Source organism: Rattus rattus, chromosome 4 (assembly GCF_011064425.1).
Source record: "Rattus rattus isolate New Zealand chromosome 4, Rrattus_CSIRO_v1, whole genome shotgun sequence".
Classification (NCBI taxonomy): Eukaryota; Metazoa; Chordata; class Mammalia; order Rodentia; family Muridae; genus Rattus; species Rattus rattus.
Window position 1 is genome coordinate 81,918,402 of NC_046157.1, and position 23,322 is coordinate 81,941,723.

General features: G+C 49.9%; 1 long non-coding RNA gene across 1 annotated transcript; it reads right to left on the minus strand.

The window, feature by feature from the left end:
* Positions 1 to 59: 59 nt before the first annotated feature.
* Positions 60 to 8,824, minus strand: LOC116898037. The gene is made up of 3 exons (XR_004387635.1): positions 8,740 to 8,824; positions 5,492 to 5,691; positions 60 to 334 (listed from the first exon to the last, which is right to left on the minus strand). It is a non-coding gene; the product is annotated as an uncharacterized LOC116898037 (long non-coding RNA).
* Between the last annotated feature and the right edge of the window lie 14,498 nt (positions 8,825 to 23,322).

Below are 23,322 nucleotides of genomic sequence, written 5' to 3' on the forward strand. Positions count from 1 at the left end.
CAATGCACTTCGATAACAATAAACCCTGCTTTTAATTTATGCTAATGTGTAGGGCTGTGGTGACAGTAAGAACTAAATTACAGAGTGGCTTTCGAGCCGGTAATTATCCCCCCATTTTTCACCGCTCTGGAAGATGGACACACAATTATGCTCTCTTGCTGTATATTAATACAGATTCTTGACATCTTCAGCAGACCCAGAGCTGTCATCCAGCTTTTTGTCTCCTTTAATTGAAAATTAATGGTTACTGGGTTGCCACGGAAACAGAGGCCACGGACGCCAATGGCGCTCACGTCTCACTGAGGGACTGGCGGCATCAGGAGTCCGGAATGACCTTGAAAGTTAAAAGAAAAAAAAAAACTTAAAAAAAAAAAAAAAAGAAAGGGGAGAGGAGGGGAGACGAGGCAGGAGGGTGGGCAGCTGTGGGTCAGAGCAGAGAGAGAGAAGAGAAGGCAAGACCAGGGAGAGACTAGAGGGACGTGAAAAACATAGAGAAAACACCACAGAATTGGGAATAGGACCAGCGCTGGACAGAAAGAAATCGAATTAGTAAATATCATCTCCCAAGTCTGCTTTATTTTGCTTGGGTTTTTGTTTTTTGCTTTTTTGTTTTTTTTTTACTCTAGTTCTCTTCTACCTCAGGCCGGAGGGGGGTCTTGAACTTCTGATCCTCTTGCCTCCAGAGCCCTCCCAGTGGGTGCTGCTTTTTTTTTTTTTTTTCCGGAGCTGGGGACCGAACCCAGGGCCTTGCGCTTGCTAGGCAAACGCTCTACCACTGAGCTAAATCCCCAATCCCGGTGCTGCTTTTATAGTTGTGTGCCATCAAGCTTGGCTTAGGCAGGACTGGGGATCGAACCCTGGAATTTGTGCTTGCTAGGCAAGCATGCTAACAACTGGGCCAGCTCCTCAGCCCTTCCCCCAGAAGACCACTGAACAGCTGGGAGATGGGTCCTTCCTTCTAACCCTGTGGTCAGATCTGTGTGAGAGCGTCAGCCTCTGCCTGGAGCTCATGGGGAAGAGACAAAGTGTCTTAGGTGTGGTAGAAGGCAGGGGCGGAACGAGCTGTGGAGGTGGTGGTGAGGGGATCATACCCCGGGGTCCAAATTGAGCTGTTAAAATCAGGATCAGGGAGAATATTGCTGCTCCGGGAGCCAGGAAGCCATACAAGGGGGACCAGTGAAAGGGCTCTGTGGGCTGGGCCTTCAGCTCTAAAACTTAACAAAAGAACCAGAGAGAGTTAGGGATGGAGGTCTGACAGGGAGAGCCTAGGCCTGGGAGGAGAGGCCAGGTTTACCTCGGAAGATTAGACATGGTTGGACTGCTCAGAGAATCTGAAATCTAGTAGTTCTGAGGCTGCAGGCTCAGCACAGGGCTGGTGATAACCCACAAGTGTTCCAACAGGAAAGCTGGGTTCACTGTTATCAACCAGGGCATCTGGTCAGGACACTGGTTCACTAGTTTCTAGTCACCCACAGGGAACTGGGGCCCAGCTAGCCTCCCCAGTCCCAAGGACAAATCATAGCTGACCTGTCCCAATGGGAAGTGGGAGCAGACGGACAGACAAGCAAACAGCTACTGGATAATCTGCCCCCTCAACAGTTTCTCTCTGAAGATGCCCAGTGCAATGGTGTTTATCATAGTTAAAAAAAAAGAATCCAGAAACAATCTATATAACCAAACACTGGATGGATGGATGGATGGATGGATGGATGGATGGATGGATGGATGGATGGATTGATGGAGATGCTTCCTAATAAACCAAAAGGTAGGACACTCTTCTTAAAACATTTTTAAATGTGTATTTGTTTCTGTATGTATGAGTATGTACAGTGTGCATAGTACCCATGGAGCTCAGAAGAGGGTATCGGATCTCCTGAAGTCAGTCAGTCAATCTGTCTGTCTGTCTATTGAGGCAGGGTCTTCTTCTGTGTAGCCCAGACTGGCCCAGACAGAGAAAGGTGACCTTAAATTTGTTTCTTAGATTTACTATTTTATTTCACGTGTATGAGCGTTTGCCTGCGGTGGGCCTGGTGCCTGCAGAGGTCCGAAGAGTTGGATTCCCTGGAACTACAGCTATGAATGAATGGTTTCAAATCACCATGTGGGTGCTAGACACTGAACGCAGGTCCTTTGCAACAGCGACAAGCACTCCTAACCACAGAACTGTCTCCCGGCCCCCAACCTTGAACCTTTCATCCTGGGGCTTCCATCTGCCACCACACCAGTTTGTGGGGCACTGGGACATGAACCCAGGACTTTGGGCATGCTGGGTAAACACTACCAAAGCGAGCCACGTGAGGCTCTGTGTATTAAAAGTGAGCATCCTCAAGTCTGTTAATGTACACATATGTCAAAAGATCTAGCGGACACAGGACTCTCTCTCTCTCTCTCTGGGCTTCTGGATTATAAATGATCTTTGTCTCTTTGTGTGTGTGTGTGTGTGTGTGTGTGTGTGTGTGTGTGTGTGCGTGCTTTTCTATATTTTCTAAGTTTTCCTCTGTATGTCTATCTAAGTGTTGGTTTTAGTTTTTTGAGACAGGGTCTCTAGTACCCCAGATTGGCCTTGAACTTGGTCTATAGGTGAGGATGACCTTGAACCCCTGACCCTCCTGCCTCCTTTTCCTAATAACAAGATCACAGATGTTCACCACCATGTTTTCTGAAATTCTGTAATATATATATATAACTTTGATGATCACAAAATGGCTTTTTTTTTTAGACTAGCAGTTCTAGAAACCAGCACCCTAGAGTTTAAATTCCCAGCAAGGGGGAGGGGACTCCCCACATACGTACGCTGAGATTTGGCAACTGGCCAGGGTTTTACCCTAGAAACAAGAGCCTTCCCAAATCACCACACCCATTCCAAGCCCTCATACCGTTCAAACCCTCTCCTTACCTCAGCTGGATGTCCAGAGCTTATAGAGATCAGAGAGGGGCTGAGAACCCAGAAGGACTGCTCAGTGACCAGGTGAGCAAAAGGCATATGTTAGTGGCTATACCCACCACGTGGCTCCTGGGAGAACCCTGAAAGCAGTGTGGCAGACTTAAATCACATGCCTGGCCATGCGTGTGGGTCATCAGCCCAATGGCCAGGGAGGGGCTGGTTTACGAAGATCCAGTACCTGGCTGGACCTCAATGGTCACCAAGCTGATCGTGAGCAGTTACTAACTATATACCATTATAACTACAACGAGGGGTTGGAGATTTAGCTCAGTGGTAGAGCACTTGCCTAGCAAGCGCAAGGCCCTGGGTTCAGTCCCCAGCTCCAAAAAAAAAAAAAAAAAGCGGTTTATAACTACAACGAATCTCACTAGTTCTGTGTGTTCATATGTGCAGACATGCATGTGCGTGAGAGACAGAGACAGAAAGAGATACGGAAACAGAAGCCAGCTTTAGATAGTCCTCAGGGAATATTACCGTTCTGTTTGCTCTTTGTTTGTCTTCATTTATTTATATTTGAAACTGAGTCTCACTGTGTAGCTATCAGTGGCCTGGAGCTGACTATGTACGCTAGGCATTGAACTCAAAGAGATCCTCCTGCCTCTGCATTCTAAGTTCTCAGATTAGAAGTGTTTCCCCCACACCTGACCCTCTCTTTAAAAATTTTCATTTGGGGCTGACTGAAGGGATGGCTCAGTACTTAATAGCACTGGCTACTCTTCCAGAGGACCCGGGTTCAATTCCCAGCACCCACGGGGCAGCTCACACCTGTCTATAACTCCAGGTCCAGAGGACCTGACTTCACAGAGACATACATGCAAACGAAATACCAATACACATAAAAATAAAAACAGAGTATTTTTTAAAAAACTTTCATTTAGTGTGTGTGTGAATAAGAACACATGTGTAACACAGTCTATGTGTAGAGATCAGAGAACAGTTCTCAACAGAGGGATCCATTGACTGATCTAATTCACCAGGCTTGCATGAAGTGCTCTGACCCCACCAGCCATTATCTCACCAGCCAGCCTACACATATGCTCTTGTTTGTTTGTGTGTGTATGTGGGGGGGGGGGCAAGGTCTCTTGTAGCCCAGCTGATCTTGAATCAGCTATGTACCTGAAGATGATCTTTGCCTCCTGCTTTTCCCACACTCTCCTCCAGTGCTGGGATCAGACTTGACACCGACTAAGCTGGCTGTCTCTCTTTCTGAAGGTGGCTTTTGCATCATCCACCTGGAGGGTCTCACAAGGGCCCGGTTCTTTCTTTATTTCCTGCAATACACGAAAGTGACCGGAAAGAAGACTTGTGCTTCACTCTCTGCCAGTCTGACTGGGACATTAAACTGAGCATCTGTCCCATGACCGCCTCATCCCTGAAACGTAGGAGGCCTGGCTTCCTCTCTGCCCCCTGTCTGTCCTTCTCTAAAGTCTCCTGTCCTTGCCCCAACCTCTCCAGTCACCCCTGCCCACTTCCCTCCCTACCCACTTTCCCAGAGCAAGAACAAGAGAACAAACAAGACAAACCCAGAGGCGACGGTAGTGGCAGCAACAAGGGAGACAGGGAACCGGGCTTCATTCCCCGGCTTCCCTGATCCCGACCTTAATCCCTGCTCAGCATCCTGTCAGCCGGCTGTTCTGAGCTGACATTGCTGCAGGCACCTTCTCCGCAGCCCTTCCTCAGATCTACCTCCTCTGGGGACTTTTAAAGAGGAGCCCGAGGTTTCTCTGTTACAGCCTGCTTCACTCGCTGCCCTCGAGCAAAACCTGGGCTCCCACGGGGCTGCTGGGAGGAGGGCTGAGGGAGTGGGGGGTGGGAGGGCGGGGCGGTGCCTGTTCTGCTGTTTTTAAGGAGGAGTCAGGGTGGAGGGGGCAGGGCCCCAGAGAGGTTTACGGAATGAGGGTCAAGCCTGGGGCAGGGGCCCAGCCAGTACTGCCTGTCTATCAAAGCAGGGCAGGGGTCGGGTGCTCAGGTATGCAGGCATGAAAGGCAGAGGAGAAACTGAGGCTAGGGCTTAAGGAACTTAGAGTTGTGGGTGGCGGAGAAACCGGACTTAGCTGTGAGTCAATAGGAAGTCAGAGGTCAGAGTGGGATCAGTGGGTAAAGGTGCCGGCAGCCAGACCTGACAAGCAGAGTTTGATGGCTGAAACCCACGTGGTGGGAGGGGAAAAGAGACTCCTACAAGTTCTTCTCTGACCTCTCCATGTGCCCTGCGTGGTGAGCACGTGTGGTCATGCGAGTGCACATGTGTGAGCATGAGTGGGTGTATGCGCACACATTCACTGAATAAATGAAGAAGAGAAAAGAAAAGGTTGTTTTGTTGTAAAGAACTTGGAATCGTTGGCTCACGCCTTTCATCCCAACAGAGGCAAGCAGGTCTCTGTGAGTTCAAGGCCAGCCTGGTGTACACAGTGAGTTCCAGACAGCCAGAGCTACATAGTGAGATTCTGGTGACAGACAGAAAGAACGAGAAGGGGGGGGGGGGGGGGGAGAAGAAACCAACTCAGGAACTTGGTGGTGGTTTGGAGAAGGGTCTAGACCCACGCTTACACCCGCCAGTGCTGCAAGCCATCTGAACCCCTTGTCTCTCTTCTCTGAGATTGGGAGTGATGACAGTGATGGTTTCCTTCCAGCAGCATGGCGGAGTCCTCGAGGGCAGAGCAGATGGGTGGTACTGACAGTCACCATGCAAGCCAGTACCTCCCAGGACACGAGAATCTGCAGCTGCGTTGGGGTCTTCAACGATGGTACTGGAGTGGGGGGCACAGTGGTACATGCCTTGAATCTCAGCACTTGGGTAGCAGAGGCAGGAGTTTGAGGAGATCTCTGAGTTTGAGACCACCCTAGTCTACAGAGTGAGCTCCTGGAAAGCCAAGACTACAGAGAGATGCCGTCTCTGAATGAATGAATGAATGAATGAATGAATGAATGAATGAATGAGTGAGTGAACGGTACTGTATCCAAGATCAGTGCATGAGAGCAAGGGTCACCCAGGAGCCTGGAGAAGCTGCTGTGAGTGGCCATATCAGAATCAAACTCAGTCTGGAGCCTTAACTCTCCAGGGCCACGTGTCTGGCCAGCCCAAAATTTCCAAGCAACCAGGTCAAAACGTCATATCGTCCCCTGGTCTCTAACAGATGCTGATAAAGTCTTCCTCCTCTTTTCCTTCCTTCCAAACCAATTTTTTCTTTTTTCGGAGCTGGGGACTGAACCCAGGGCCTTGCGCTTGCTAGGCAAGCGCTCTACCACTGAGCTAAATCCCCAACCCCTCTTCCAAACCAATTTTATCCTTCCTGGTCTCCAGCTGGATTCCACTCTGGGGAAATTTCTCCCGACCCCGGACCAGGAACTTCAGTTTCCATCTTTGGACACACTGGTGGAGGGAATGCATTCAGGGTCCTCAGGCCACTGCTGCTACCAGTGTTTGGGAAACCGCTAACTGCTAGTCTCAGGATCCTAGTCGCTGCGGGCTGACCCCTGGACACTCTGTACCCAACCTGCTGAAGAGGGAGCCTGAGAAGCATCCTGTTAGAAGCCATACTGAATCCGGCTCCCTTTACTGTTGAAGACCCCACCTCCTTGCTAGCTATCCCGGCACACATATGCAATTCCAACATTTGGGAGGCTGAAGCAAAAGAATCCCAAGTTCAAGGTCAGCCTAAGACACGAGAGACCGTCTTCATAAGACTGTCAATGTGAGTTCGAACCCAGAGACCCAAACGGTGGAGAGAACCAACTCCTGACATCCATACATGTGTGCGCGCACATGTTTGTGAACACGCAGAGAGAATAAATAAGATAAAAAGAAACAAAAGTAAAGAAAACCCAAGCCAGGCATAGTGCACATGGCTTTAATCCCAGCACTCTAGAGGCAGAAGGTGATCTCTGTGAGTTAGGCCCAGGTCAATAAAACCCAGCCTCCTCTCTCTTTCATTGGGTCACATTGTGTGGTTTGTTTGTTCGTTTGTATGTTTGAGACAGGTTTTCTCACGATAGCCCTGGCTGTCTTAGAGCTCACTCTCTGGACCGGGCTGGCCTTGAATCACAGATTCTCCTGTCTCTGCATCCTAAGTGCTGGGATTAAAGGCTTGAAACAGCACTGCCTGGCACACCGTGCATCCTTTATACTGTCGAGATGTAAGGTTCTTGCTTAGCTGGGGATGTGGACGCTTTTTCCCCTAGCCAGGAGAGGACACCTGGCTATGAGACCTCAGACTGGATTCTGGCCTGGAATCCTAAACTCTTCCTCTACAAATAGTCAAAGGTGAGAACTTCCTGTTCTAGTTTCTATGGTGAACCCTGTCTTTCCAAGATCCTCTGGTGCCTCTGGGTTCTTCTCCGGCACCAGTTTCTTGGGAGACTCCTAGGGCTCCATGTTCAACAAAAGCTCTGTCACCCTACCGTGGGAAAGCAGGCTCACTTGGGCTAGCCTGAGCTCTGGAGGCTGGTGAGCAGAGAGCTGTATGCTGATTCCACCTTTGGGAAGGGCCAAGGGGGTATTTCCCAGATTCCCCACAGCTCAAATTTTCAAACTTTCTAACCTCATATACATTCCCATCAGTCTTAGCACAAGGGAAGTAGGCTGGTCTTACCAAGTGGGTGCTGTATGGAAAATGAGGCAGAGGGGCAGGGAGGCCTTTTCAGGTGCCTCATGCCTGAGTCTGAAGTCCTGGCCGCCAAGGCTGGTTGAGCAGACAGAGCAAACCCCTCCCCATCATCACCTCCAGAAAATCCATGCTGTGGAACCTCACTGAGATCCCCAACACTCAAAGGGAACAAAGAAGTCTGCCCTTCTTACTTTTTTAAAACAAGATTTCAGGGGCTGGAGAGATGGTTCGGCGGTTAAGAGCACTGACTGCTCGCCCAGAAGTCCTGAGTTCAAATCCCAGCAACCACGTGGTGGGTCACAACCATCTGTAATGGGCCCTGATGACCTAACTCTTCTGGTGTGTCTGAAGGCAGCTACAGTGTACTTATATAAATAAAAATTAATTTTAGGGGTTGGAGATTTAGCTCAGTGGTAGAGCGCTTGCCTAGCAAGCGCAAGGCCCTGGGTTCGGCCCCCAGCTCCGAAAAAAAGAAAAAGAAAAAAAAATTAATTTTAAAAACAATTTAAAAAAAACCAAGATTTCTTTTTCCTATACATTTGTTTGCTTGCTTGCTGCGGTTTTTTGAGACACGGTTTTTCTGTGTAGCCTTAGCTATCCTGGAACTCAGTCTGCAGACCAGGCTGTTCTCGAACTCTCAGAGAGATGCCCCTTTAAGGCTCAAGCCATCATTGTGTGCGTGCACTGCCTACAGGCGTGTAGTGTTGGGGTCCCATGGAGTGAGCCATAGGTGGTTGTGAACCACCCTACGTGGGTGCTAAGAACCAAACCAGACCCTTGGAAGCACAGCAGGTGGTCTTCCCGCTGGCCATCTTCCTGGCCCCTCATTCTCTTGAGATTGAATCCTTCCCCGTGACAGGTGCAGGTTGCCTACAAAGCTTCACTTCCAACTGGCTCTTTTCAGGGAGCCCCAGCCTTTAGCTGTCTGGCTCGGAAAGCGAGCCCATCTGTTTGGGAGGGTTCAGAGGCGTCTAGGAGGGGCCCCAACCAGGCAGGTTCCTTCCAAGTCGTTGCAGTTGAAGAACTCCCTGTTATCAGACAGTCCCAAGCCCGGGTGTGATTCCAGGGGTGGGAGGCAGTACCGTGAGATCTTGTCAAGAGACAAGGCATCGTAAGAGGACTCTGGAAGCCAGATTCTGAAACTCCCATGGGTATGAGACCAGAAACCCAAACCCGGGCCTTCTACCCCACCCCTCAAGCCACTGTCCGGAAAAAATAAACTGTTTCCTGCGATCACGTCGGAACCAGAGTCTGTGAGTCCACTGTGACACACGTTACATAAATAGAAGCCACAGAGGGGAGCCTGCTTTCTCTTTCACTATTTCTCACTCCTAACCGCCTCCAGCTGGGTGAGTAAACAGGCACAGTGACCCATAATGAGGAACAGACTGCTGCCGTGGGCTGCTGGAGGGGCTAGGTGTGTGTGTGTGTGTGTGTGTGTGCATGCATGTATGTGTGTATGTGTGTGCACATGTGTGCATGTGTGCATGTATGTGTGCGTGCATGTGTGTATGTGTATGTGCGTGTGTGCGTGCATTCTGTGTGCGTGTGTGTGCATGCATGTGTGTGTATCTGTGTGTGCGTGTGTGCATGTGTGAGTGTGTGCGTGTGTGCGTACATGTGTGTGCGTGCATGTGTGTATGCGCGTGTATGTGTGTGCGCGCGTGTGTATATGTGCATGTGTGGGTGTGTGCGGTGTGTGTGTGTATGTGTGTGTGTGTATGTGTGCATGTGTACATGTGTGTGCATTGTGCGTGTGTGCGTGTATATGTGTGTGTACATGTGTGTGCATTGTGCGTGTGTGCGTGTATGTGTGTGTGAGTGTATGTGTGTGTACATGTGTGTGCATTGTGCGTGTGTGCGTGTGTGCATGTATGTGTGTGTGCGTGGGTGTATGTGCGTGCGTGTGTGTGTGTAATGTGTGTGCGTGTGTGCATGTGTGTGTGTTCACGCATGTGTGTGTGTGTCTGTGTATGTGTGTGGTAGAGAGGTTAGATCTCCTGTGTGTGCATGTGTGTATATGCATGTGTAAGTTTGTGTATGTATGTATGTGTACATTACAGAGGCTATATCTCATGTGTGTGTGTGTGTGTCTGTGTGTGTTAGAGAGGCTAGGTCTTGTGTGTGTTTGTGTGTGTGTGTGTTAATGTGTATGTGTTAATGTGTGGTAAAGAGGCTAGAACTCATGTGTTTGTGTGTGTGTTTGTGTGTGTGTGTGTGTGTGTGTGTTAGAGAGGCTAGGTCTCATGTGTAGGTATGCATAAGTATGTGTGTGTGTGCATGTGTATGTGTATGTATGTTAGAGAGGCTATATTGTGTGTATGTGTGTGTGTGTTAGAGAGGTTATATCATGTGCGTGTATATACATAAGTATGTGTATGTATGTATGTGTATGTGTGTGTTAGAGAGGATATATCGTGCGCGCGCGCGCGTGTGTGTGTGTGTGTGTGTGTGTGTGTTATTAGAGAATATGTCTACTACTCATGAAGTCAAAAGGGTGGACTGGTGCAGAGTCTCTGAGGGAGGAAAACTGGTCCTAGAAGGCGAAGGGGCATCCTCTGGTGACCCATCTAGGGCGGGACAGAGCTGCCAGCTTAGGTCTGGTGGGAGGGGGAATGCTGGAGCAGAAGGGAGGGGTCAGAGGAGAAGGCTGTATAAGGCTACAAAGGCCTAGGGCTCCCAGCATGGCCTCCCCTAGGGTGGCCTCTGAGTGTAGCCATCTCTGAGTGTGTGGTGTGGAGCATAGAGCGAGAAGGCCTGTGCTGAGCCATATGAGGCCATGGAGGTGTGGGGTCTTGGTAGCATACTCCAGTATTTGTGACCCTGAAATATGGGTGTGTGTAGATAGGTAGATGTCACGGTGGGAGAACACTGTCTGCATGCAGAGTTTATGGACAGGGGTAGGATTAGAAACTGAATCTTACTCCTCACATCCCATCCTCTGTGTGTGTGTGTGTGTGTGTGTGTGTGTGTGTATGTGTGTGTGTGTGTGTGTACAACACTCAAACAGCCAGCACCTTGGAATGTGACCTTATCTGAAGACCAGATGCTTGTAGGTGTAAGTAGTAAAGAGAAATTGGAACCAATTCTAAAGTTGGGTGGCCTTAAGGTGTTATGTGTTGTGTTCAAAATTGTTCCTGTGAAGGCACCGTGTGCAGAGAGTGTTCTGGAACTGAAGGGGAGTGTGGAGCGACAGGTCTGCTAAGCAAGAAGGGAGGCTTGAAGGGAAGACCGCTCTCCCTCAAACCTTAGGAGGAGCCTGCTTGTTCTTGAGATAGGGCCTCTTACAGCCCAGGCAGGCCTTGACCACGGTCATAGGCCTGGCTACAGGTGCCTTCACCCCCGAAACATCTCGTTGCCCAGAGACTTCAGAGCATCTCTGTGGTCTATCTAACACATTCAGACTAGCCAGGCCACCTCAGCCATCCAACCTGGGGACAGCATAATAGTCTCACCACAAAGCCTGTGTCATGTCCAAAGCCTATGTCTCCAAATCCTCAGTGGTATCCCACACCGATCTTGGGATCTTGGAATCCTTTCCTCTGAAAAGGGCTCAGCTACCCTTGCCTCTCCAACTTCACAGTGATGTGTCACCATGAAGGAGCCCCATGGCAACGGACTTCCTTTTCTAAAAACGAAATACCTTGGGCTGTCGGGGTCCATGGGAGGTAAAGGTGCTTGCGTCGGTGCCCAGGATCTATGGTGACAGGAAAGCATGGACCCTGGAAGTTCCAGAAATGAAGTAACAGACTCTGACTGCTACACTCACACCATGGCAACCACACACACACACACACACACACACACACACACACACACACGGACACCCCCCACCCACACACAAAATAAATAAAACTTTAAAAAGTCTTATAGACTGTCTGGCTTATGGGCTCTGACACCAACCCCTCACCAAGACAGTCCCTTGCACTAAGACCCAGAGCTGCTGCGCCATCTGCATCACCAGAGAGATTTTCTTCACCCTTCCCCGGCTTCCACAGTGTCTTGCTTTATTTGGGGGTCTGCGGCCCCACAAACCGACTGTTTTTGTGTTTTATAGTTTGCCAGCTAAGCATTCACATTTAAGAGTTTTTATTTTACACATATACGTGCACATACACATGTGCACCACATATGGTGGTGCCTTCAGAGGCTAAAGGAGGGTGTCAGATCCCCTGAGACTGGAGTCACACACAGTCGTGAGCCACCATGTGGATGCTGTAAGGCAAACCTGAGTCCTCTGCAAAAGCAGCAAGTCCTTTCAGCTCCTGTAGCATCTCCCCAAGCCCCTAAGCGCATTCTGTGCCTGTCTGTGTTATGGCTGTGGGGACAAACCCAGTGCCTCACGCATCCTGAGCAGACAGGTAAGACTACAGCCCCAGACCAGTTCTGTCTTCCTTAGCCCAGGTTAGCTTTGAACTCACTATAGAACCGCACATGACACTGAACTCCTGAGCCTCCAGCATCTACTATCCCAAATGCTAGGATGGTCCAGATGAGCCACCAGGGTATGTGTGTGTGTGTGTGTGTGTGTGTGTGTGTGTGTGTGTGTGTGTGTGTGTGTGTGTGTGTGTGCCCACGAAGGCCGTGCTCAAGTGCATGTGTGTTTTGAAAACAGTCTGCTATAACCCAGGCTTCTTCTGTAACTCGAGCTTCGGGACGGGTTTCTTGGTGATGAGCTCAAACCTATCACCACACACTTACGAGGCAGGAGCTCTATCTATTGAGCTCCATGCCCAGTCCCAGCCTGGCTTTAATTGTAATAGGTAATTATTTACCATTGTTTTGATTATAGGAAGTTTAAGGTGTGAATCCAACTATATGTTTCCTTTCCTCCCCCTCCTCTCTCTCCCTCCCCTCCCTTTCCCTCCTCCTCCCCTCTCCCTCCCCCCCTCCCTCCTTCTCTCTCTCTCTCTCTCTCTCTCTCTCTCTCTCTCTTTCCCCCCTCTCTCTCGCCCCCCCTTTCTCTCCCCTCCTCTCTCTATTTGTTTGTTTAGACTAGATCTCTCTATGTAGCCCTGGCTGACCTAGAACTCCCCAAGTGTAGATCAGGCTGGCCTTGAAGTCACACAGATCCACCCGTCTCTGCCGCCTGAGTGTTAGTATTAAAGGTGTGTGTCACTGTGTCTAGCTATCTTTTGCAGTTCCCGGACCAGTCCTGGTAAAGGACAAAGCAGGGGCAGGGAGCTAAGATGGGAGCTCTGGGAGGGACAAAAGCAGGGGTTAGTGTGGGCGGGGGGAATGGGTGGGGTTAATGTGGGCGGGGAAGGGGTGGGGTTAAGGTGGGCGGAGCAGGGGTGGATCACAGTTTCAGAGAGTCCATCATAGAGAAACAGACATGGAGGAACAGCCTAGACAATGGTATCAAGAGCATGTGGCAAATATTCTTAATACCATGGCCAACTAGGGAGCAGAGAACAAGACAGGAGGCAGGTCCAACCATCAAACAACCACCTGCCCTTACCGACTTACTTCCTCAAACCAGGCCCCACCTCTCCAAGGTTCCCAGAACTTTCCAAAATAGTGAACCCAGCTAGGGCCAAGCATTCAACTCATGAGCCTGAAAGGTCACTTCCGGTTCAAACCATATCATCAGTTAAGAGACATGCTGGGACTGGTAAGATAGCAGAGCAAACAGAGGCAGGTGCCTGCCACCAAACCTGATGACCTCAGTTTGAAACCTGGGAGTCACACTGTGGAAAGGGAACAGAAGCCAGGCAATGTTGATGTGTGCCTTAATCCCAGATTTAGGAGGCAGAGGCAGGAGGATCTCTGTGAATTTCAAGGCCAGCCTCTAGCGAGAATTTTGGTTTCTTTAAAAACTGAGTTATGCTATGTGGATGGGATGTTTTGTTTTAACCCCGGGTATGGGATATGGAGTCACTGTCCATGGCCACAGTTATGATTCATCTCGTGTTCTAGGGAGGACGTGACTTCTGCCAGCTGCAGACAGTTTGAGTTTGGAGTTCTGAGGACTCCGGAGAGGGTATAAAAGTGAGCGTCCCGGGAGAGCCTGTAGTGGCTGCTGCTCCTGGTCCCTGTGCTGCTTGGGGAGATTCCGCTGAGGAGAATCAGACTTGCCCCAAGGAACTCAATGTTCCTCAGTAGCAGGAAGTAGTCTAAAGAGGTCTACGCCGCCTCTCCCCCATAACCAACCTTCCTCTCCTACATAGTGTCGTGGGGTTGGAAGGGATTGGGGTGAAGAAGTGTGGTATATACAAGAACCCAATAGAGTAGCCAAAATACAGCTACACCAGCCTGGGTTTTCTAAGTCAGCAAAGACTGCACATTAAGGTCCCATCTCAAAAAACAAGAACAAGACAACAACAACAACACAACAACAGCAACAACAACAAAACCCCAAAGGGCATCTTTTCCCCGAATTCTGCGTGTGTCTTTGATAAACCACTACTACCAAAGAAATGGCTAATTATCCCCTTAATTTTTCATCAATGACACATTTTATGAGTCCCTATATAACAACTTTAGTTTAACCTCTCAGGCTGCAAAGCCTAAAATATTTATTCTCTCTCACTACAGGGAGGAAAAAGTGTTTGGTCTCTGCTTCTGCGACTTGCCACTGTGTCACCCCTAAACAGCCCTGAGTGTGCATAAACAGATGGGTGTGGTCAAGTCCCAGTGCAACTTTGCTTACAGAGAAGAGAGTGTCAGGATTCTGTCTTTCCAGCAGGACTCGGGAACCCTTGGCCATCTTGACTGTGTGATGGGCCGAGGTAAGGCCTCTGTAAGGACCAGACGAGCTGGTGCTTGCTTGAACAATTAATTCCCCTAGACCAAACTGGGCAGGGTGAGAACCTGGAGCCTACTGGAAGCCAGGACCTCTGAGAGGTAAGCAATAGGAGGGCCGACTGTGTTATTTTAAGCCCCAGAGCACACAGCAACAGCAGCAAACCTCAACCCTGAGTCCTGGCCATTCCAGGAACACAGCTGATCCGTTTCTATTGTTATTTAAGCCCCTTTGAAGTGGCTTTTCTGCCGCTTGCACAGATACAAGCTCACAAAAGGAGAGCATGTAATCCAGCCCGGGGCATTCAGGGGAGACTTCCAAGGGGAGGTGTGTCAAGATGGGTCTTAGAGTCGTCAACAAAAGCAAACAGGAGAAAGGGCATTCTGGGTGGAGGACAGGGGTTGGAGGAAACGCAAGTGTCAGGTGACACAGCTGGGGGTGAACAGGATGAGATGGGAGGTTTGGAGAAAGCACATCCTGCACCTTGGGTGTCTGGCCAGGGTGCTGAATTAAAAATACATCAATGAAATTATTAGTGTGTATGTGTGTGTGTGTACACGTGCGCACATGGGTGCACATGGGTGTACGTGTGTGTGTGTGCGTGAGTGTGAGTGTGTATAATGGGTATGACTGTGATACGGGTGCCCCAGTGCTATGGAACATGTGTGGAATGTGTGGGGGTCAGAGGACAGTTTTCAGGAGTTCCTTCTCTTTCTGCTATGGGTTCTAAGGATCCAACTCACATCATCAGGGTCACGTGGAAAGGTCTTTTACCCCCTGGGATGGGTCTTGGGCAGTACATGTTAAGTTCAGTCCGGCACTCTGAACTGAACCCTTTGCTTCACGAAGGCGGGACAGTTAAACGTGAACTCACTTTTAAAAGGGTTTTTCCCCGGGCTGCAGGGAAGGCTCAGCAGCCAAGCGCATGCACTGTTCTTGAAGAGAAACGGAGTTCAACTGCAGCAGCCACGTCAGGCAGGTACACCTGCTTGTAACCCCGACAATTAAGGGATGCCCCTAACTGTGGCACATGCACATACACACACACACACACACACACACACACACACACACACACACACGTAAGTCAATAATAATAAAATTTTTTTAAAGTTTCTTGAACATATAACTTGTTTGTTTTGTTTTTCGAGGCAGGTTTTCTGTGTAGCCCTAGCTGCCCCAGAACTTTCTCTGTAGACCAGGCTGGCCTCAAACTCACCTCTGCCTCCCAAGTGCTGGGATTAAAGGTGTTGGCCACCACCCCCTGGCCCGACTTTTTCTTTTTTCTACAGGGTCAGATAGATAACCCAGGCTGGCCTCAAACTCACTAAGGATGGCCTTGGACTTCTGATCTTCCAGCCTCTGCTTGAATACCAGGCTTATGGAGGTGCCATGATGCCTGTTCGCTTGGCTCCGGGATTAAACCCAGAGTTTCACAAGTCTTAGACAAGGCTTCTTTCAACCACGCCATATTCTCACCTGCTCAGTCCTCACTGTCCTTTAAGACAGGGTCTCGCCGTGTAGCCCCGGCTCACCTGCCTCAGCCTCCAGCTTGCCAGGGTTACGGGTGTGGACCACTATGGCTGTCCTGGAGCCTTTGTTTTTAAAATATCATCTACTTTTATGTGCATTGGTGTTCCGCTTGCGTATGTCCGCGAGGGCGTCAGATGGTTGTGAGCTGCCGTGTGGGTGCTAGGATTGAACCCAGGTCCTCTGGAAGAGTAGCCAGTGCCCTCAACTGCTGAGACATTTCCCCAGCCCTCGCCTAGAGCTCTTTGACCACTGCGGATAATGGATGCTTGGCGGGGAGGTTCTCAGAGGGAATCAGACGGGAAATACGGGTCCAGTTCAGAAACCACAGCGTTCCAAGTCACAAGTAACGAAGGTCCCAGAGGCAAGCAGTGTGAGGGCGGAGAGGCGGGAACAAATGGCCCCGAAAGCCACGCGGCAGGACAGGTGGCTGACTGGATGTGGAGAGGGAGAGCTGGGAGAACCCAGTGGCTCTCAGCGGACCCATGGGAGAAACGTGTTTAGAATGAAATCAGTGACTGTGAGGCTCGGGGTGTGCCTCAAACGGTGACATGGTCACGCAGTACGCACAACCACATAAACCAGGCTTGGGGATCCACACCTGTAATCCAATCAGAGGGTAGAGGCAGGAGGATCAGAAGTTTGGTGATGATGACCAGGGTTGGAGACATTTTGAGTGTGATAGCCTTCAAGGCCCACAGGAATGGGTGTCGAATAGAAATCCAAGGCAGGAAGGTACCGGAAGCCACCAACATAGGGTGTTAGCTAAATTCAAGAAAGTAAGGGGATGGAGAGATGGCTGGGTAGTTTAGAGCACTTGCTGCTCTCCCAAAGGACCAGATCTCAGTTCTCAGCACCCACACCACAGACCACAACCATCTGCATCTCCAGCTCCAGGAGATCTGATGGCCTCGTCTGACCTCTGTGGGTGCGAGGTAAGCATGTACATACATATGTACATGTGCATACACGCAGGCAGGCAGGCAGGCAACATGCCCACACACATGAAACAAAAATAAACCTAGAGAGCCGGGCCGGGCTAGGTGGCATGGAGGGTCAAAGGTGCTTGCGGCCCAATGACACAAACAAGCTGAGTTCAGTGCCCAGAACTCACTGAAGGTGGGAGGGGAGGAAGCCTCCACAACGTTCTCTTCTCACCCCGCATGCACCATAGCATGTATGGCCACTTACACACATACAGTATTGATAAGCAATATACAGTAACATTAAACTAAAGCAAGCTGTGAGAGTAGATGGGATTGCCCAAGAAGAGAAGTGTGAGCGTAGCTCTGGGCTCAGCTCGGAAGCGTGAAAACCCCAAGCGGGGAGGAGGGGTCAGTGGGATGGAGTCACCGAACCCTCACAAAGGCAGAGCTAAGGAGGGCAGAGTGTGGCAGGTGCCAGAACCCTTCCCTCGTCTCTCAGACTTTGATTCTGAACTTAGAATGCCACACCTGCCTCTGCTGGGGTGGGGAGGGCGGGTCTGGTCAAGGAAATACTCATTTCCCCAGCCTAGGCTAACATGGACCTGTGGGAAAGACAAGACATCTGCAAGCGTCTGCCTCAGTACCTGAGTGATGCAGGCTCCATCTCCCTGGCCCTCTGTGCAGGGACTTGGGGTGCATTCCACAAGTCTCCCTACATTAACGCTGCGATCTCTCCTTCCTCTCAATCCCACTTCCCACCAATATTTTCTGACACTACCCCCTGAACAAAACATTGGAATGCTTATGGCTGCCCTGCCTCTGGGAGGATGTAAGACAAGAAGGTTCTATCACATTCTCTCCAGCTTTGAAGGCATCGGGTCATCCTGTCTGCAGTGCCGGCCTCCACACCCATATTAATAAAAGGGGCTGACGGTGGGGCCTGGAGAGATGGCTCAGTGGTTAAGAGCACTCATTTGCTCTTGCAGAGGTCCTGGACTTGGTTCCCAGAATCCACATGGCACTGTCTATACCTCTAGTTTCTGGGATACCATACCATTGTCTGACCACTATGGGCTGTTGTATGTGGTACACGTGTGTGCACGCATGTACACACAAACACACACACACACACACACACACATACACACACACAGATGCTCATGCATGTGAAAGAAATACGATTTGAAAGAAGCAGACTAAAGTATCTTGTCCTAAGGTCTCAGCAGGGGCATCCCACATTCTGAGAATCCCACGTCCAGTGAGAAATTCCTTCCTGGCCTGGGCATGTCGCACAGAGGTAGAACACTCGCCCGGCAGGTAAAAAGGGTTCTCGGTTCAATCCCCGGCACCACAAAGCAGCAAAATCTCCCTCTCCTCTGTCAGTCGCTCTTTTGTAGAGAACGCTGTTTAAGCAAAAACTTGGAAAGATGCTTCAGCTATCGTTCCTGGGTCCCAAGCTCAGCCATCGTCTGCCCCACCCTCCAGGTGGCTTTCTTCTCCTCGTTTGCCCAGTCTCTGGCCCTGTAAGACTTTACTGTCCCCAGCTCTCAGCCTATGAGCCCAGGTTCTGACTAGAACTGACAGCCAGTGGCACCGCAGGGAGGCACAGGAGATCGAATAGCTCAGAAATACGTTCTACATCCGGCCAGTGTCCACTGAACCTACCCTCTCCTCATGTTCTATCTTCAAGATGTGAATGCCAAGGGAGACTGAGCAGTAGTAAGGGTACCTACTGCTCTTCCAGAGGACACCCCAACACCCACATCAGGTGCTTCACAACCATCAGCACCAGAGGACCCAACACCCTCTTCTGACTTCCTTGGCCACCTGTACACACATGGCACACGCTCACACATAAAAAAAATACATCTTCCGGCTGGAGAGATGGCTCAGTAGTTAAGAGCACTGACTGCTCTTCCAGAGGTCCTGAGTTCAAATCCCAGCAACCACATGGTGGCTCACAACCATCTGTAATGGGATCTGATGCCCTCTGGTGTGTCTGACAGCTATGGTGTACTCATAAAAATAAATAAATCTTTAAAAAATACATCTTCAAAATATCTTTATTTATTTGTATGTGTGTGTTTACTTGTATGTATGTATGTGTGTGTCTGTGCACATGTATACACGTGCCTTTGGAGATCAGAACGAACATAGGGTCCCCTGGAACTGGGGTTAAAGGAGGTTGTAAAGCATCCGATATGTGTGCTGGGAACTGAACTCTGGTCCTCTTCAAGAACAGCAAGTGTTCCTAACCGTTGAGCCCCAAGCTCAACATAATTTTTATCTCCCCCAGCCCAACATAATTTTTAAAATTTCTATTTTATGGTATGTATGAGTATTTTACTTGGATGTATGTGTGCCACACGTGTGCTGGTGCCTTCAAAGGTCAGAAGAGGGCACCCGAAAGCCCTCCGAACTGGAATACAAATAGGACCCCCCATGTGGGTACTGGGACCCACCGTTGAGTCATTTGCAAGAGCTGCCAGTGCTCTTACCTGCTGAGCCCCCCAAGACTGGGAAGCAGCCTTGAACCCCAACTCTCCGAGGGAAACACAGGAGACAGATGAGGAGGTCCCTGTTGTGTCAGAAGCCACCAACTGAACCCAGGCCATGCTTTTTGCAATCCTGAGACTGAGGTCAAGGTCCGCTGACCTTCTTGTCCTGTCCAAAACTATCATAGCAGTGCCCACAGAAACAGCCAGAGAGGACTGATCCATTGCACAGAGGGGACTTGCCGGAACCCCAGCAGAGGAGACATGAATCGGGAAGAACGCAATGAATGATGTGCTTTCAAGTCAGCTGCCCATGGTGGTCCCAGTGCCACCAGCAACCCCTGGGTACAAGTAGTGCCCGTGCCTGAGAGTTACCTTTGTGGTGGTGGTCATTTCACTGAGACAGGGTCTCACTCCAGCCCAGGCTAACCTAATATTCACTCTGTAGCCCAGGCTGGCCTCTGATTCCCAGTGACCCCCCTACCTCAGCATCTTTAGTGCTTTAACTACAAGTGTGAACTGCTACATACCACACTTCTGTGATTCCTTCCTTTTCTCCTTCTCTTCTCAGGTGCTGGGAATCTGACCCAAGGCTGTACCCATACTAAGCAAGTGGCCCACCACTGAGTGGCATCTCTGATCCATGCACGAGCAGATTTAAAAAAAAAAAAAAACAAAACAGTATTTATACATCCGATGCTATCTGTTACAACAGAGGGGTTTAACTCCCCACATTTATGTACTCCTCCCTGAGGAGCAGTCGGCCCTGATACTTGGAGGGAACCCTCAGGGAAGGGAGAAGCAGGCACTGGTTTATGGGAAGCTAAAGGGTGCGAATGGTCAGGGTGAGACATAACAAGACAGCGTCCGCACCATGCCCTGGGCGATGAAGTTGTGTGCAGAAGGCTTAGCACTCGGTCAGGGTGGTCAGGGTATCCGTCTGCTCCACGGACATCCAGCCTCGTCCAAGCCTTCGGCTGCTGTCTCTAGGAATCTCCAGCTACCTGGCAACTGAGAGAATCATGGGGTCAAAAGGCCAGAGGTCAAATGCAGACGAGACTGGGACAGAATGGATCCTAAGTGATAAGAGGGAGACCAGAGAGAAGAGGGAATCAATGAACTAGGGAGGGGATCCTGGGGTTCAGGCCTGCCATAGAATATGGCTCAGGGCAGTGTAAGGAAACCTAAGAGACAGGTCAGCTCATACACCACATCCAATAGGGAGGTAGAAAGGTTCTTCTTCTCTTTTCTTATGTCTACTTTACATCCACTGCCTACATGGGTGGGTGGAGAGGGCTGTCGAGACAGCTCAGTGATACGGACTCATATAGCACACACGAGGCCTTGTTTACCATTTTCAGTGCTATATGGGATAGGATGTGAGAGTCAGGGAGGCTGGTTACGTCACAGTGGGTAGATGGTATGGTGGAACACTGAGGAAAGAGGGCGGTTATAATCCCGGCCCTGAGGCCAGCCTGGGCAAAGGCAATAGTGAGCTATTCTCTCTCTCTCTCTCTCTCTCTCTCTCTCTCTCTCTCTCTCTCTCTCTCTCTCTCTCTCTCTCTCCCTCTTTCTCCCCTCCCCCCCCCTCAACAGGGTGTCCCCACGTAGCCCTATGCACTTGGATCTCACTACATAGACCAGGCTAGCCTCAAAACCACAGAGATCTGCCTGCCCCTGCCACCCGAGTGCTGGAACTAAAGACGAATACTGGGATTGCCTCTCAACTTCACCAGCCTCAGGACTGAGAGAGAGGAAAAGCTTAGGTACCAGGGCTGCTCTCCTGGGTCCTGCTCTGCCCCGCTCACTTTCCCCACACAGAAACCTCTCTGTGCTGGAGCTCTCATGTGACCCATTGATGCTGTTCTCTAATTAATGGAAATGCTCACGGCTTGCCGTGCTAGTGTTCATTTCCTGATCTTTAATGAGAGATTTCCCACCAATCAGCCCAAAGTCCCCGTGTCCACCGCCACCGCAGACACAAATCTAAGTGTCTGTGTTCTTTAAAGTAACTTCAGGGCTGCTACAAGCCTCTCCCAGGGCTCTGGCACATAGGTCCGTGGCCTCAATCCCACCACCATGCCAGGGACCTAGCCCCTCAGCCTGGTCTTCTATTCAGGCCAATATGGTAAACTGATAAGCTTTCTGCAGGGGCTGGAGCCCCCTCTTAGTGTAAGGGGGAGTCTACAGAGTGCCTGGAAGGATCCTGGCACAGCTCATTAAGATATCAACCCTTAATGAAATATTTCTTTGTTTAAATTGTCATTTATCTTGGGGAACAGAGGCCTTTGTGGGAAGAAAAAAAGCTGCCCTCGCATCCCTCCCCCACCTCCAAGCAGCACAGATCTTTCTGAAAGACAGCAAATGGTAGATGGGGAGGGGAGAAAATTCCAGAGAAGGAGGGACCCGGGGGTGAGGAAAGACAGGAGGAACAACTCTGCACAAGGGAAATGGGGGTCACAAGAAGAAAGGAGCTGAAGTGAGACCATGCTGGGCAAACCTCCAGAGTCTAACTGTCTGTCAGTGACAGGGAGGCGGGAAAGAAACAGACACATATACGGTGGAACGGTATCCAGAGACCGACGTGTCTTAGAGATTCATGTGTATAGCAGGCTAGCTTTGAATTTGCTGTCAGGACACTGGATGCATGCTTCTGCCTCAGCCTCCCGTGTGCTGGGGAAAAGGAGGAACCAGAGAGGTGACAGTCGTGAGCAAATGATGCTCTTTCAGAGAATCAGAGTTGGGTTCTAAGTGACCACACCAGGTGAATCACAACTACCTGTAAGTCCAGCTTCAGGGCATTTGACACCCTCTTCTGTTTTTCTCAGGCACCCAACGGCACTTGTGTGTCACACACACACACACACACACACACACACACACACACACGTATACATTTTTAAAAAATCTTTCAGAAACAAGCAGAGACTTGAGAAATGGCTCAGGCTTTAGGAATATCTCTTGCAGAGGACCTGGGATCAGTTCCCAGCACACAAAAGGAGGCTCCCAACCATCTGTAACTCCACTTTTAGGGGGATGGATCTGACGCCCTCTTCTGGCCCCCTTGAGCACTGCACTTATGTGGTGCACAGATACAGATGCAGGCGAAGCACTCCTAAACACACAAAAATAAATCTAAAAAGATAAAATTATTGAAAACTTTTGAGGAGAAAAAGAAAGATAAGTTCCCTAGCAGCCAGATGAATTGAAACAAAATATCTGGGTGTGTTTGCAGTGTGGGATTAGATACACTGTTTCTAAATTCATACTCACCACCATGGCCTCTAAAGTGATTTCAGGCCTCCTGCTGGCCAGCTCGATTGGCCAACTCATGCCCTGGAAAGTCTGTTTCCCCGCTCAAAGGAGACTTGATAGCAAGCACTTGTTGGGCAACCTCTTTCGCTAATCCGAAACAAATTATTCAACCTCTAGGAGCCATCTTTGCTTGTAGAATGGGGAGAAGATTCCTTCAGCTGCAGATGGCCTAGCAGATTCCAGGATTTCCAAACTGGCAGGCAGCTCTCATTTGGTCCTTCTGAGGTCACCTTAAGGAAACTGAGGCTCGCACCAGGCAGGTGTGTTGGCTCATGCCTTTAATCCCAGCACTCAGGAGGCAGAGACAAGCAGATCTCTGTGAGTTTGAGATTAACCTAGTCTACAAATCAAATCCAGGACAGCCAGAGCTATTATACAGAGAAACTCTGCCTCAAAACAAACAATGAAAGGGAGGAAAAAAGGAAAGGAAAACCAGGTCTCACAAAAGAAAAGCTAAGGGTTTAAGGAAAATGCTTTGGCCACAGGTCACTAAGTTTTGTACAAGCTTTCTTCATGCTATCCCCCCTAAAGAAGGCGTCCTTACGATTTTGTGACTGAAGTGGAGGAGGTTGAGACCTATAATCTGCCCAGGTCAAACATCTGTAGATAACCAGGATACCACTCAACCTAAGACTGCCTGACTCCAGCCCTCATGGTCCTAACTTTGCCTCTGTCTTCCAGTCAGGCCTGCAGGTATCACCTGGGCTTCTTCTGCACTTGCCTTGCATGCTGGGATAGGAGGAGGCACAGTGATTCCCTCGGG